The 14,206-nt window shown below is 37.6% G+C and overlaps 1 pseudogene; it reads left to right on the top strand.

The window, feature by feature from the left end:
- Positions 1 to 11,722: 11,722 nt before the first annotated feature.
- On the top strand, positions 11,723 to 13,995 carry LOC149393574 (uncharacterized; annotated as a pseudogene).
- Positions 13,996 to 14,206: the final 211 nt, after the last annotated feature.

Raw genomic sequence — 14,206 nt, 5'->3', positions numbered from 1 at the left:
GAGGCAGGCACGACGGTGATGCGACGGAGCCCGAGAGTTCCACGAGAGTTTGTGGGCATCACTGCCTGGGTTTAGCTAAACCAACTGAAACAAAAAGAAAAAAAAAACACACATACACACTGAGTAACCTGCAGACCAACAAAAACCAACAGAAAAAAAAACTACAGTTTTGAAATCGTCGAGCCCGAGTCGAAGCCGAGCAGGAGGAGGCCGACGGCGGAGATGAAGCGGGTCCCGAGCGCCGAAGCTGAAGACGAGGAGGCTGACGGCGGAGATGAAGCGGGTCCCGAGCGCAGACAGCCGTCGCGCGGTGGTGGTAGGAGAGAACTCGGAAAGAGAGAGACGGTGTCGTTTCGGGGTGGTCGAAGAGAATGACCTGTCGCGGTGGTGGTCGCTCGCCGCGGGAGCAGAGGCCGGGCGGAGGGTGTTGGAATCGATCTAGGGTTTAAGAAAATAATTAACGCTTCGGGAAGCGGCGGAATTTTAAAAATTTTCTTTTATAAGTAAAAACAGTTTTTTACTAACCTAGACAAAGTGCAAGTACATGTAATTAAAAACTAATATGAGCTAAGAAGTTTACTAACCTTTCTTGAAGCTTGATCTTTGAGAAGCTCTTAGAAAGTTGCAGCGCTCGTCTCCCCTCGCAGCACGTCTCTCTTTCTTTCCTCGGCACCTCGAGCAACCACGAAAGTTTCTATCACTAAATCACTCGAAATAAAGGAATTAGTGAGTGGGCACTTTTAAACACTACGACTTAAGAACGAGTCTTTGAAGTCGCAGAGCTAAACACTAGGTCGAGTGAGGACCTAGGTGCCAAAACAAGAAAAATCGAAAATAAACTAGAGAGAGAGAGAAGAGGGGCGGCAACCACAAGTTCTAGAGAGAGAAGCTCTCAATCTCTAACTTATGTGGAATGAGAAAAATGAGAAGAATGAGGCTCCTATTTATAGGAGAGGTCTCACCTTCAATAAGGTAGTTTCCTCTTCTATGGAATATCACATATTCATGAGCCAATTTCCTCTTTTCCTCTATGATGTACTCGGCCAAGGTGGGCTTCATTAAGCCTTGGATTTGTTTCCTTTTTTGTTCCTTGCCTTGCTTCTTTCTCAACTTGGGCGCCTACCTCTTATTTCCCTTAGAGGAAATTTGTTTCCTCTTTTCCTTTTGGCAAGTATTTTCATACATTTATGCACAAAATATTCTCTCTATCTCTTGGGTATGTTGGGCGCCTATAGCCTTCTAGAAAAGGATTCTAGAAGCTTTTCCATTTGTTCATGACAACATGAAAAAGGCCCATTAAGAATTTTCAATAAAATTCTTATGAAATGAAATTAATCCACAAGGCCCAATGATCAAGTCATGGCCGAGTGACATTAAGTCATCAAATGAACTTGTCAAAAAATTTATTGACATTCATTTCATCCTTTGTCTCAAAAGACAAAAATACCCTTTTGACAATTTTCGTTCTTGTTTTGACTTAGCTTCCAGTTTAACTATTCCTATCGATGTGATTCGTGACAGTGACCTCATGGACCCAAATGAACAAAGCTTGAGCTAAACACTTGGACTCAAAAGTTCACAAACCTTTTCCAAGTTTAGCTTAATGCCAACTGACTCCACTAAAGAGCTGACACTGAAAATCTCTCGGTTTAAATGAATTTATTTTCTACTCAAGAATTCACCTAATTATAATGAGCGGATCCACTGAATATTATCTATGCTACCCTTCATGAATGTCATCAGCTAGTCGGGATTTACTAAATTACCATTTTACCCTTCTAGCTGTTATTTCCTCAACTCCTTTGTCGCTTGTGAATAAGTTAGAAACAATGTATTGACGAGGAGCTAACAAGTCACATTGTTTCATCCAAAAGAGTCAGCACTCAATTTGGACACTGGCCAGTTCATTTATTCACACTCCAAGGAACAAAGCATGAGGTGACATACATTGCATTTCAGCAATCTTATACATGAATTCCATATCTATGAGAACTTCACAAAGTTACTCATGACATTCTCACAACTTAGTATTTCACCAATAGGCCCTGTTCGGAATCACATAGTGAGTCCGAACTCTGACTTTCTCAAATGAGAATACTAAGCTGTGAAATGGCATGTCTCATTTCAGGATTAAGGTAAGCATGATGCAATTCATACATAGTGACTTCGAGACATAAGAGGTTAAATGGTTTGTTCTTATCTTGTCTCTAGAAGTGCACTGGTCAATTCAGTACCTTCGGAAGATACCTAGAAGAACTATAGAGTCTCCAACTCTCAATGCCTCATAACCAGACATCATAGATTCTTCTAACAATCGTACTGAGGTCAATAGTCCTTTGACCCTAAGATTGCGAATATATCGTTTTAAGCAAACTACGAAGAGTTTGTTCATGCAAATCTACATTTGTCTCTTCGTAAGTTGTTAAGTTTGTTTATGGACTAAAAGACTAAGGTTTTATCATAAAGCAAGGAAGATTGAATGAACGTTTCAACTTTTTATTAATGAATAAGTAATTACAAGCAAGAGTCTTCATGAGACTATATTACATCAAATGTACACAAATAGACACTACTTCTCTTCTTGTGGGCACCATTGACAACAGAGGGGTACCCGTCGGTGGTGGTCGGAGAGAGCGACGGTGGACTGTGGTGGTAAGAGAGAACCCGGAGAGGAGAAAGGGTCGGATTAAGAGAGAACTTGGAGAGGAGAGAGGGTCGAATTGAGGAGAGAGGGTTGGATTGAGAGAGACGGTGGAGTGGTTATGAATGAAAATCGCATAGAAAATTTCTTTTATATCCTGACCTAGAATTTGGGTGCGACTTTGTCGCACCCAAAAGATTCATTGGGTGCGACAAAGTCGCACTCAATGACATGTGACGGACTTTTGGGTGCAACAAAGTCGCACTCAATGACGTGTATCAGTACTTTTGGGTGCGACTAAGTCGCACCCACTGATATTTGTAAAAAGAGGGGGAAAATTTGGCCGCGGAAAAATTTAAGACATTTGGGTGCGACTAAGTCGCACCTAATAGTTAGGATGAAGTATTTGGTGCGATTTAGTGGCACCCAAAAGTTTTGACGGAGTCGCACCCAACTTTAAAAAAAATCGCGAAAATTTTCCAGTGCTTGTTTGACTGTTGGGTCCGACTTTTCGCACCCGAAAGTCTTTTTGGGTGCGACTTTTAGGTGCGAAAAGTCGCACCCAAAAGTCTTCCACACCGGAAAACTATATTTGTAGTTGTGCGATTGAGAGCTTCTCTCTCTAGAATACTTGATCGCCCACTTCTCTCTCTCTCTCTAACTCTTCTCGTTTTTGTTTTGGCACCTAGGTCCACATTTGACCTAGCATTTGTTTTAGCTCTTTGACTTTAAGACTTGTTCTTGAGTCGTCCTGTTTAAAAGTGCCCACATACTTATTCCTTCTTACCTCGAGTGATTTATGTGATAGAAACTTTCGTGGTTACTCGAGTTCCCGAAGAACGAAGAAATACGAGCTGCGTGGGGAGACGAGCGATTCAACCTCCACAAGCTTCTCAACGATCAAGCTTCATAAAGGTTAGTAAATGTGTAATCGCTCGTAGATAGTTTTAATTTAAAAATAACATGTGCTTGCTCTTTGTCTAGGTTAGTAAAATCATTTTACTTGTTTAAAGAAATTTTTATTTTCCGCCGCTTGCTAGAAGCGTTAAATCTTTTCTTAACCCTAGATCAATTCCAACAGTTTCCTCTTTTCTATTGAATATCACATATTCATGAGCACAATATTTATCTCTCATTCCTATTAGAATAATACCATGGCTGAAAATTTGTTTATCTTTTTCTCTTTTTCTCTCTCTTGGCCGTCCAACATATAGCATGATGCTATAAATTTGTTTCCTCTTTTCTTTTTGGAAAGTACCTTTATACATCAATGCACAAAATAATTTCCTCTTTCTTTTGATGGATGGCCACGAATTTCTCATCTAGAACAAGCTTCTAAATGTTTCTTTATTTGTTCATGACAATATAAGAAAAGCCCATGTAGAATTTTGTCATATAATTCCATGAAATTAAATTCAATCCTCCTGGCCCAAATACTATAGTTGGCCGTGTGGACTTAATTACATTGTCATCATATGACAATGTCCAAAATCTTATTTTGACATTTATACAATCTTATGTCCTTATGGACAAAATTACATTATAGACAATTTTCGTAATTAACTTCATCTAGTCCAACATTTGAACTTGTTTTGACTTAGCTACTAGTTTAACAAATCCTACTCTAATGAAATGTGGTAGTGACCTCACGGATCCAAATGAACAAAGCTTAATCTAGCATACTTGGACACAAAAGTTCACAAATCTTTTCCAAGTTCTAGCTTAATGTCAACTGACTCCACTAAAGAGTTGACACTGAAAATCTCTCGGTTCAAATGAATATATTTTTTACTCAAAATTCTACTTAATTGTGATGAGTGGATCCATTGAATATTATCTATGTTTACCCTTCATGAATATCATCAACTAGATGAGATTTATAAAATTACCATCTTACCATTCTAGTTGTTATTTCCTCATCTCATTTCTCACTTGTGAATAAGTTAGAAACAATGTATTGACGAGGAGCTAACAAGTCATATTGATTCATCCAAAAGAGTCATGACTCAATTTGGACATTGGCCAGTTCATTTATTCACATTCCAAGGAACAAAGCATGAGGTGATATACATTGCATTTTAGCAATCTTGTACATGAATTCCATATCTATGACATCTTCACAAAGTTGTTCATGACATCTTCATAACTTAGTACTTCATCAATAGGTCTTGTCTATATCACATAGTGAATCTAGAACTCTGGCTTTCTCATTTCAGGATTGAGGTAAGCATGATGCAACTCATACATAGTGACTTTGAGACAGAAGAGGTTAAACGGTTTTGTTCTTATACTGTCTCTCGAAGTGCACTGGTCAATTTAGTATCTTCAGAAGATACCTAGGAAGAACTACAGAGTCTCCAACTTTCTATGTCTCATAACCAGATATCATAGGTTCTCCTAACAATCATACTGAGATCAATAGCCCTTTGATCCTTAGATTGTTGGTTGGCGGCTTTTAAGCAAACCATTAAGAGTTTGTTCATCCAAATCTATATTTGACTCTTCATTTGTTCTTTGGTCTGTTTAAGGACTAAAGACTAAGGTTTATCTTAAAGCTTCAAAGAAAGAAGAAAGAATGAATGAAAGTTTCAACTCTTTATTAATTATTCAGCAGTTACAAGCAAGAGTCTTCGTGAGACTTTATTGCATCAAATGTATATAAGTTATAACTACTACTATTCTTGTGGGCATCAAAGCCAACAAACTCCCACTCGACTCAAAGACGATGTGAGTAGTGTTGGAATCGATCTAGGGTTTAAGAAAAAGTTTAACGCTTCGGGTAGGCGGCTTTTAAGCAAACCATTAAGAGTTTGTTCATCCAAATCTATATTTGACTCTTCATTTGTTCTTTGGTCTGTTTAAGGACTAAAGACTAAGGTTTATCTTAAAGCTTCAAAGAAAGAAGAAAGAATGAATGAAAGTTTCAACTCTTTATTAATTATTCAGCAGTTACAAGCAAGAGTCTTCGTGAGACTTTATTGCATCAAATGTATATAAGTTATAACTACTACTATTCTTGTGGGCATCAAAGCCAACAAACTCCCACTCGACTCAAAGACGATGTGAGTAGTGTTGGAATCGATCTAGGGTTTAAGAAAAAGTTTAACGCTTCGGGTAGGCGGCTTTTAAGCAAACCATTAAGAGTTTGTTCATCCAAATCTATATTTGACTCTTCATTTGTTCTTTGGTCTGTTTAAGGACTAAAGACTAAGGTTTATCTTAAAGCTTCAAAGAAAGAAGAAAGAATGAATGAAAGTTTCAACTCTTTATTAATTATTCAGCAGTTACAAGCAAGAGTCTTCGTGAGACTTTATTGCATCAAATGTATATAAGTTATAACTACTACTATTCTTGTGGGCATCAAAGCCAACAAACTCCCACTCGACTCAAAGACGATGTGAGTAGTGTTGGAATCGATCTAGGGTTTAAGAAAAAGTTTAACGCTTCGGGTAGGCGGCTTTTAAGCAAACCATTAAGAGTTTGTTCATCCAAATCTATATTTGACTCTTCATTTGTTCTTTGGTCTGTTTAAGGACTAAAGACTAAGGTTTATCTTAAAGCTTCAAAGAAACAAGAAAGAATGAATGAAAGTTTCAACTCTTTATTAATTATTCAGCAGTTACGAGCAAGAGTCTTCGTGAGACTTTATTGCATCAAATGTATATAAGTTATAACTACTACTATTCTTGTGGGCATCAAAGCCAACAAACTCCCACTCGACTCAAAGACGATGTGAGTAGTGTTGGAATCGATCTAGGGTTTAAGAAAAAGTTTAACGCTTCGGGTAGGCGGCTTTTAAGCAAACCATTAAGAGTTTGTTCATCCAAATCTATATTTGACTCTTCATTTGTTCTTTGGTCTGTTTAAGGACTAAAGACTAAGGTTTATCTTAAAGCTTCAAAGAAACAAGAAAGAATGAATGAAAGTTTCAACTCTTTATTAATTATTCAGCAGTTACGAGCAAGAGTCTTCGTGAGACTTTATTGCATCAAATGTATATAAGTTATAACTACTACTATTCTTGTGGGCATCAAAGCCAACAAACTCCCACTCGACTCAAAGACGATGTGAGTAGTGTTGGAATCGATCTAGGGTTTAAGAAAAAGTTTAACGCTTCGGGTAAGCGGCGGAATTTTAAAATTTTCTTTTGACAAGTAAAACAATTTTACTAAGCTAGACAAAGAGCAAGTACACGTAAATAAAAACTATTATGAGCATTATAAATTTACTAACCTTTTTAGAAGCTTGAAAGTTGAGAAGCTTTTGGAAAGTTGCAACGTTCGTCTCGCCTCGCAGCACGTCTCTCTTCTTCCTCAACAACACGAGCAACCACGACAGTTTCTATCACAAGAATCACTCGAGAGAAAAGGAATTAGTGAGTGGGTACTTTTAAACACGAAGACTTGAGAACAAGTCTGAAAGTCGAAGAGCTAAAAACGCTTGGTCCAACGAGGACCTAGGTGCCAAAACAAAAACGAAAAAAACTTAGAGAGGGAAAGAGAGGGGCGGCCACAAGGTCTAGAGAGAGAGTCTCTCAATCTCTAATTTATGTGGGATGAATGAAATGAGAAGAATGAGGGCTCTATTTATAGGAGAGGTTTTATCTTCAATAAGGTAGTTTCCTCTTCTTTAGAATATCACATATTCATGAGCAAAAATTCCTTATTTCCCATTCACACTTGGACGAGCAAAGCAAGCCTTCTAGAAGCAAGATTGTTTCCTTTTTTGCTTGCCTTCTCCTTGACTTGGCCTTCCACCTTAGTTTCCTCATAGAGGAAATTTGTTTCCTGTTTTTCTTTTGGCAAAGTATCTTCATACATTAATGCAGAAAATAAACTCTCTTTCTCTTGGGTTTGGGCGTGCCACATATCTAGAAGAAGCTTCTAGATTTTTCTTCATTTGTCCGTGACAACATAAGAAAAGCCCATTAAGAATTTTCAATAAAATTCCATGAAATAAAATTAATCCACAAGGCCCAAATAATTTAACTTGGCCGAGTGGTTTTAAGTCATCATATGACATTGTCAAAAAATTTATTGACATTCATATCATCTTATGTCCAAAAGGACAACAATACCCTTTTTGACAATTTTCGTAAAACGTGTCTCGTACTTGTTTAACTTACCTTCTAGTTTAACTATTCCTACTTGATATGAGTTCTTTTACAAGTAAAACAGTTTTTACTAACCTAGACAAAGAGCAAGCACATGTAAATAAAAACTAATATGAGCATAGAAGTTTACTAACCTTTTTAGACGCTTGAACATTGAGAAGCTTTTGGAAAAGGGCTGCAACGTTCGTCTCCCCTCGCAGCACGTCTCTCTTCCTTCCTCGGCAACTCGAGCAACCACGAAAGTTTCTATCACTAAATCACTCGAGAGAAAAGGAATTAGTGAGTGGGCACTTTTAAACACTACGACTTAAGAACGAGTCTTGAAGTCACAGCGCTAAACACTAGGTCAAATGAGGACCTAGGTGCCAAAACAAAAACCGAAAATTAACTAGGGGGAGAGAAGAGTTCGGCCAAGTTCTAGAGAGAGAGTCTCTCAAATCTCTTAAACTTGGATGAATGAAATGTGTTGAATGAGGCTCATATTTATACGAGAGGTCTTACCTTCAATAAGGTAGTTTCCTCTTCTATAGAATATCACATATTCATGAGCCAATTACCTCTTTTCCCACATGAGATGCTCGGCCAAGGCTGCCTTCTAGAAGGCTTGGATTTGTTTCCTTTTTTATTCCATGCCTCGCCTTTGACTCTCTCTTGGCCGAATATCCTCATGCATGCATGGGAAATTTGTTTCCTCTTTTTCTTTTGGCAAGTATCTTGATACATTTATGCACAAAATATTCTCTCTTTCCCTTGGGTAGTAGGCGCCCATTTCATATCTAGAAGGGGCTTCTAGAAGTTCCTTCATTTGTTCATGACAACATGAAAAAGGCCCATTGAGAATTTTCAATAAAATTCTCATGAAATTAAATTAATCTACAAGGCCCAATAAATCTAATTTTGGCCGAGTGACAATAAGTCATCAAATGACCTTGTCAAAAAATTTATTGACATTCATTTCATCCTATGTCTCAAAAGACAAAAATACCGCTTTTTGATAATTTTCGTTCTTGTTTTGACTTAGCTTCCAGTTTAACTATTACTACTCGATGTGATTCGTGACAGTGACCTCATGGATCCAAATGAACAAAGTTTGAGCTGAATACTTGGACTCAAAAGTTCACAAACCTTTTCCAAGTTTAGCTTAATGTCAACTGACTCCACTAAAGAGTTAACACTGAAAATCTCTCGGTTCAAATGAATTTATTTTCTACTCAAGAATTCAACCTAATTGTAATGAGTGGATCCACAGAATATTATCACTGTTTACCCTTCATGAATATCATCAGCTAGTGGGATTTACAAAATTACCATTTTATCCTTCTATCTGTTATTTCCTCAACTCCTTTGTCGCTTGTGAATAAGTTAGAAACAATGTATTGACGAGGAGCTAACAAGTCACATTGTTTCATCCAAAAGAGTCAAGACTCAATTTGGACACTGGCCAGTTCATTTATTCACACTCCAAGGAACTAAGCATGAGGTGATATACATTGCATTTCAGCAATCTTGTACATGAATTCCATATCTATGAGAACTTCACAAAGTTACTCATGAAATTCTCACAACTTAGCACTTCACCAATAGGCCCTGTTCGGAATCACATAGTGAGTCCGAACTCTGACTTTCTCGAATGAGAATACGTAAGTTGTGAAATGGTATGTCTCATTTCAGGATTAAGGTAAGCACGATGCAATTCATACGTAGTGACTTCGAGACATAAGAGGTTAAATGGTTTGTTCTTATCTTGTCTCTAGAAGTGCACTGGTCAATTCAGTGCCTTCGGAAGATACCTGGAAGAACTATAGAGTCTCCAACTCTCAATGCCCCATAACTAGACATCATAGATTCTTCTAACAATCGTACTGAGGTCAATAGTCCTTTGACCCTTAGATTGCGAATATATCGTTTTAAGCAAACTACGAAGAGTTTGGTCATGCAAATCTACATTTGTCTCTTCGCAAGTTGTTAAGTTTGTTTATGGACTAAAGACTAATTTTTTTATCATAAAGCTTCAAACAGACAAGGAAGAATGAATGAACGTTTCAACTTTTTATTAATGAATAAGCAATTACAAGCAATAGTCTTCATGAGACTTTATTACATCAAATGTACAATATAAGGATTACAACTCCTCTTGTGGGCACCATTGACAACATCCAACTCTCTATGTCTCATAACCAAACATCATTGGTTCTCCTAACAATCATACTTAGATCAATAGCCCTTTGATCTTTAGATTGTGAATATGCTGTTTAAAGCAAACCAAGAAGAGTTTGTTCAGGCAAATCTATATTTGACTCTTCATTTGTTGTTAGGTTTATTTAAGGACTAAAGACTAAGGTTAATCATAAAGCTTCAAACAAACAAGAAAGAATGAATGAAAGTTTCAACTTTTTATTAATTATTCAACAGTTACAAACAAGAGTCTTCGTGAGACTTTATTACATCAAATGTATATAAGTTATAACTACTACTCTTCTTGTGGTCATCATAGCCAACATCTGAATGCTTTCATTATTTAAGTAATAAGTAAATCTAGATTTTGTTAGATAATCATATATTTAATTAGCTCTTGTTAATGTAATTAATTTATTCTGCAACTTATATGGTTATCAATGTGAGCACATAATCATAACAAGTGGTATTGGAGCGATTGTTCGTTTTCGATACCGCTCCTATTTCTCCAACAATTGGTATCAGAGCGATTTTTTGTGTCTGATATCCTATGTGCTTCACCGACGAGTGGTGTCGGAGCTATCGTTTGTGTCCGATACCCCCTTCTTTTCCCAACAACTGGTATCAGAGCTAGATGATTTACTTATTAATCGATTCGGTCAAGTGATTAATTTAAATATTTTGAATAAAAAAATAATAATTTGATATTGATTTATTTTTGGGACATAGATCTGGGCCTATAACTTATCGTTGAATCTATTTGATATTGGGTTCATCTTTTTTTATTTATAAAGAGTCAAATAGGATACGATCAAACCGAATCAAACCATGCTTACTTGGTTTGCTTGTTTATTTAATTATTTTTCCATGCTTGATATAACTTGGAACTTGTGTCGTGGGTTATCACGGGCTATCATTCTTTTGTATCTAATATGATTAGGATAGTTAATTAATGAATGAGTTGAACGGATCGGAAAGCATTGTCACCAAGCCAATAAAAGGCGAAGCTGGGGGGTTAATAAAAGAAAATGTCTTCCCTCCCAACTAGAAGCTTTTCCGTGACGGAATACCATTAGGATAATCAAGACTAGATGTCACGAAATTCCTAATAATTAAGCTATATCGAAACTTATATTTTTAAGGGTAGCTTAGAAACACTCGAGTTTTTAACACGATTTAGTTAACTCGAGTGATTCACCTAGATTAAAGTTAATGCTAAGAAAATTAAAATACTGAAAGTATATTGAGTCGTAGGCCTCCAACATTATCACAACACCGTGAGGGTGGTCTTGCTCGCCTCGTGACCGGCGGTCTTTTACACATGGTGGTCCATTCCCTTCGGAACGTGTAAGTGTATTCTAATACCAAGGTTGTGTTTCTGACGATAGGTAGGGAAGTGGATCTCGTGCCTAACCTAGGCTCCCCTAGCACGCACAGGCTAAGCTTTGTCTACTAAAATGTTGGGTCGATTCATATATGAAGTGATAGGTGGTTATTTCATATAGCCAACGATTCCTATAAACTGGTAGTTAATGAGCATAGTTATGAATGTACATGAACTGTGACTGCTCATTAAGCTGAGATGGTTCTCATGTTTACTAGGTATACTCCGTTACGTCACCTTGGTAAAACGAACTGTGGCTATTGGTGAATTACCGTGGAATATAAAAACTGGGTTATTTTATCCCGCGCTTATGCATTAAGTTTTTATTTTCCTAAATATTATTAATAGTTGTTTCTTTTCATATTGCTAATAATTGCCATTATAAATTGTAGTAATCATGCCAAACCCTATTATGGCCTTGTTGCCGAAAGACGTTCTCACTAATGATAACTTCTCGAAGTGGAAGTCGAACATTAACATCGTGTTGGTGAGTGAAAGTATACGCTTTATCCTCACTAAAGAGAGACCTGCCTTTCCTGGTCCTAATGCCTCCAAGAACTTAAGGGATGATTATGACAAGTGGGTCATGGCTAACAACAAAGCTATGACCTACATGCTCGCAAGCATATCTGATGCATTATGAACAAAAATGGAAGGGAATGAGAGTGTTGTGGAATATCTTGACTCGCTGCAGGAAATGTTTGGGAAGTAAAGCGAGCAAGCCCGCATAGAGCTCACTCGTAAGTGCACTAGCACTAGGATGATTATGGAAACCCCGGTGACGGATCATGTCATGAAAATGACTAACTACTTCACTAAGGCTGAACTCCATGGAGCACAGATGGATGAGGTCACTCATGTGGGAATAATCCTGAATTCCCTTTCGAGCGACTTCATACAATTCACATCCAACTATATCATGAATAAGTTGAGTTATGGACTGTCTCAGTTGTTGAATGAATTACAAAATTTTGAGTCTATACATTGGAAGAACAAAGGGTCGGTGAATTATGCTGACAAGATTTCTTCTCAAATAACAAAGAAGAAGTGGACTTCTGGTGCTGAGTCATCTAAGGCACGACCTGGTACTTCAAAGGGGAAAGCTCCCGCTAAGAGGGAACGGAAAAACTTCAAGAGAAGTCGAAAAGGAAAAGATAAGAAGCAAGAAAACGTTGCTAATGTCACCACTGCAACACTGAGGGCCATTGGCGAAGGCACTGTCCTTTGTATTTGGTCGAGCTTGAGAAAAATAAGAAGAATGCTGGTATGGTACCTTAAAATTCATGATTAAAGATATCCTAAAAAGTATCTTTGAGGATAATTATTGTTACTGGTTTGTTGGATTATTTTTATATGGCAAGCATTCACAAAAGGTGTTGGTCATTAGCTTTAGGATTGTTAGTGACATCTTTCACCGTGTATTTCTGGCAAGTTTCCGATTTATGACATATTCTGGCTTTCCTTGTTCATCTTGCCGCTTGTATGGGTAAGGAAACCCTAAGTTGTCTTCCTTTTGGATTGGACTGCTATAAAAGCAGAGCTTCTACCCTAGCAGCCTCTTGATGCTTTTGATAAAAGATTTAGTGTCTTAGACGTGCTCGATGGGTGGACTAGGAAACTGAGTATTTTGATCTTTAGCGGTGTATTTCTCAAAAAACACACATTTGTATTTGAGTGTTTGTGAGATTGTGGGTTCTTGTGGTTCATGATTGAAGTGTTCACGCAAGTTGTCATTGAAGATTTCCAGGCATAGGAGAGAGCTTGAAGAGTGTAATTGAGAGGGGTCTCAAATTCAGGGGGAGTCCTTGACTTTGTTATCACTTGTAGTAATAGACTTGGGGCATTGTTTATTTTCTTTATTCATATAAGTTCATGTTTGTACGATGGACTACTTTATAGTGAATTTCTTTCCTCTGGCTGTGAGGCCCCAGACGTAGGTGACATTGTACCGAACTGGGTTACCATATTATGTGTCATTTACTTTACGCACCTTTTATTTCATTACCCAGTTTCTGCATCATAGCAAGTTGTTGAACACATTGTCACTATATTGTGTGCGACATCTTGCTTCTCTAATTATACAGAATTTCAATTGGTATCAGAGCGGACACCCCATCCCTAGGGTGGTTTCCTGCGTACTTAATCAATTCTATTTGAGATGGATAGTTCCAGGTAATGAAGCTCTGTCATTCGGCCTCCAGTACTTGACAGAAGGAATTATGTGTATTGGAAGGCTCGCATGGCTCTCTTGTCAAAGAACTATAATAGGATCATGAAGTAATTTAGCAAACTGCTTGGGAGAAATGCCTCTAATGATGTCAGAGATAATCATTTGCAACATACTTCTTAGAAAGAAGGCAAAACTCAAAGAGCAGGCCTTAACAATGACATGAGTAACTACTTAGTGGGAACAGAGGAAATGGGATTCAATGTCGTGAGTGTGAAGGTTTCAGACATGTTCAAAAGGAGTGCCCAAATTTTCTAAGGAAGCAAAAGAAGGGATATGTTACCACTCTTTCTGATGATGAGGATGATAGTAAATCTGAACATGTTAACAACTTTGTTGCCTTCACTTCCTCTATTACTAATCCTCTAAATGTGCTCACAGATTCCCTAGCTGCTGATGATACTGTCATAACTGATGAAGATAATCTCTCAGATGGCACTCTGAATGATGCTTAAATGTTCTTCACACTAAATGGGTTGAGGAATCTCAAGTTATTGATAAGAAGAATGACATGATTATCTCCCTAACCGATGACAAAACCAGGTTGTTGGAGACTATTATGGAGTTAAAACATGAAGTTGCTCGTCTTAACAGCGAACTTGAGAAGATGACAAAGTCTGTGAGAATGCTGAACTATAGTACTGACGATCTTGACAAAATTCTCAC

This window comes from Urtica dioica, chromosome 6 (genome assembly GCF_054948205.1).
Source record: "Urtica dioica subsp. dioica isolate 48M chromosome 6, U.dioica_male_clone48M_v1_H2, whole genome shotgun sequence".
In the NCBI taxonomy this organism is placed as follows: domain Eukaryota; kingdom Viridiplantae; phylum Streptophyta; class Magnoliopsida; order Rosales; family Urticaceae; genus Urtica; species Urtica dioica.
This window is presented reverse-complemented; position numbering and strand designations above follow the sequence as displayed.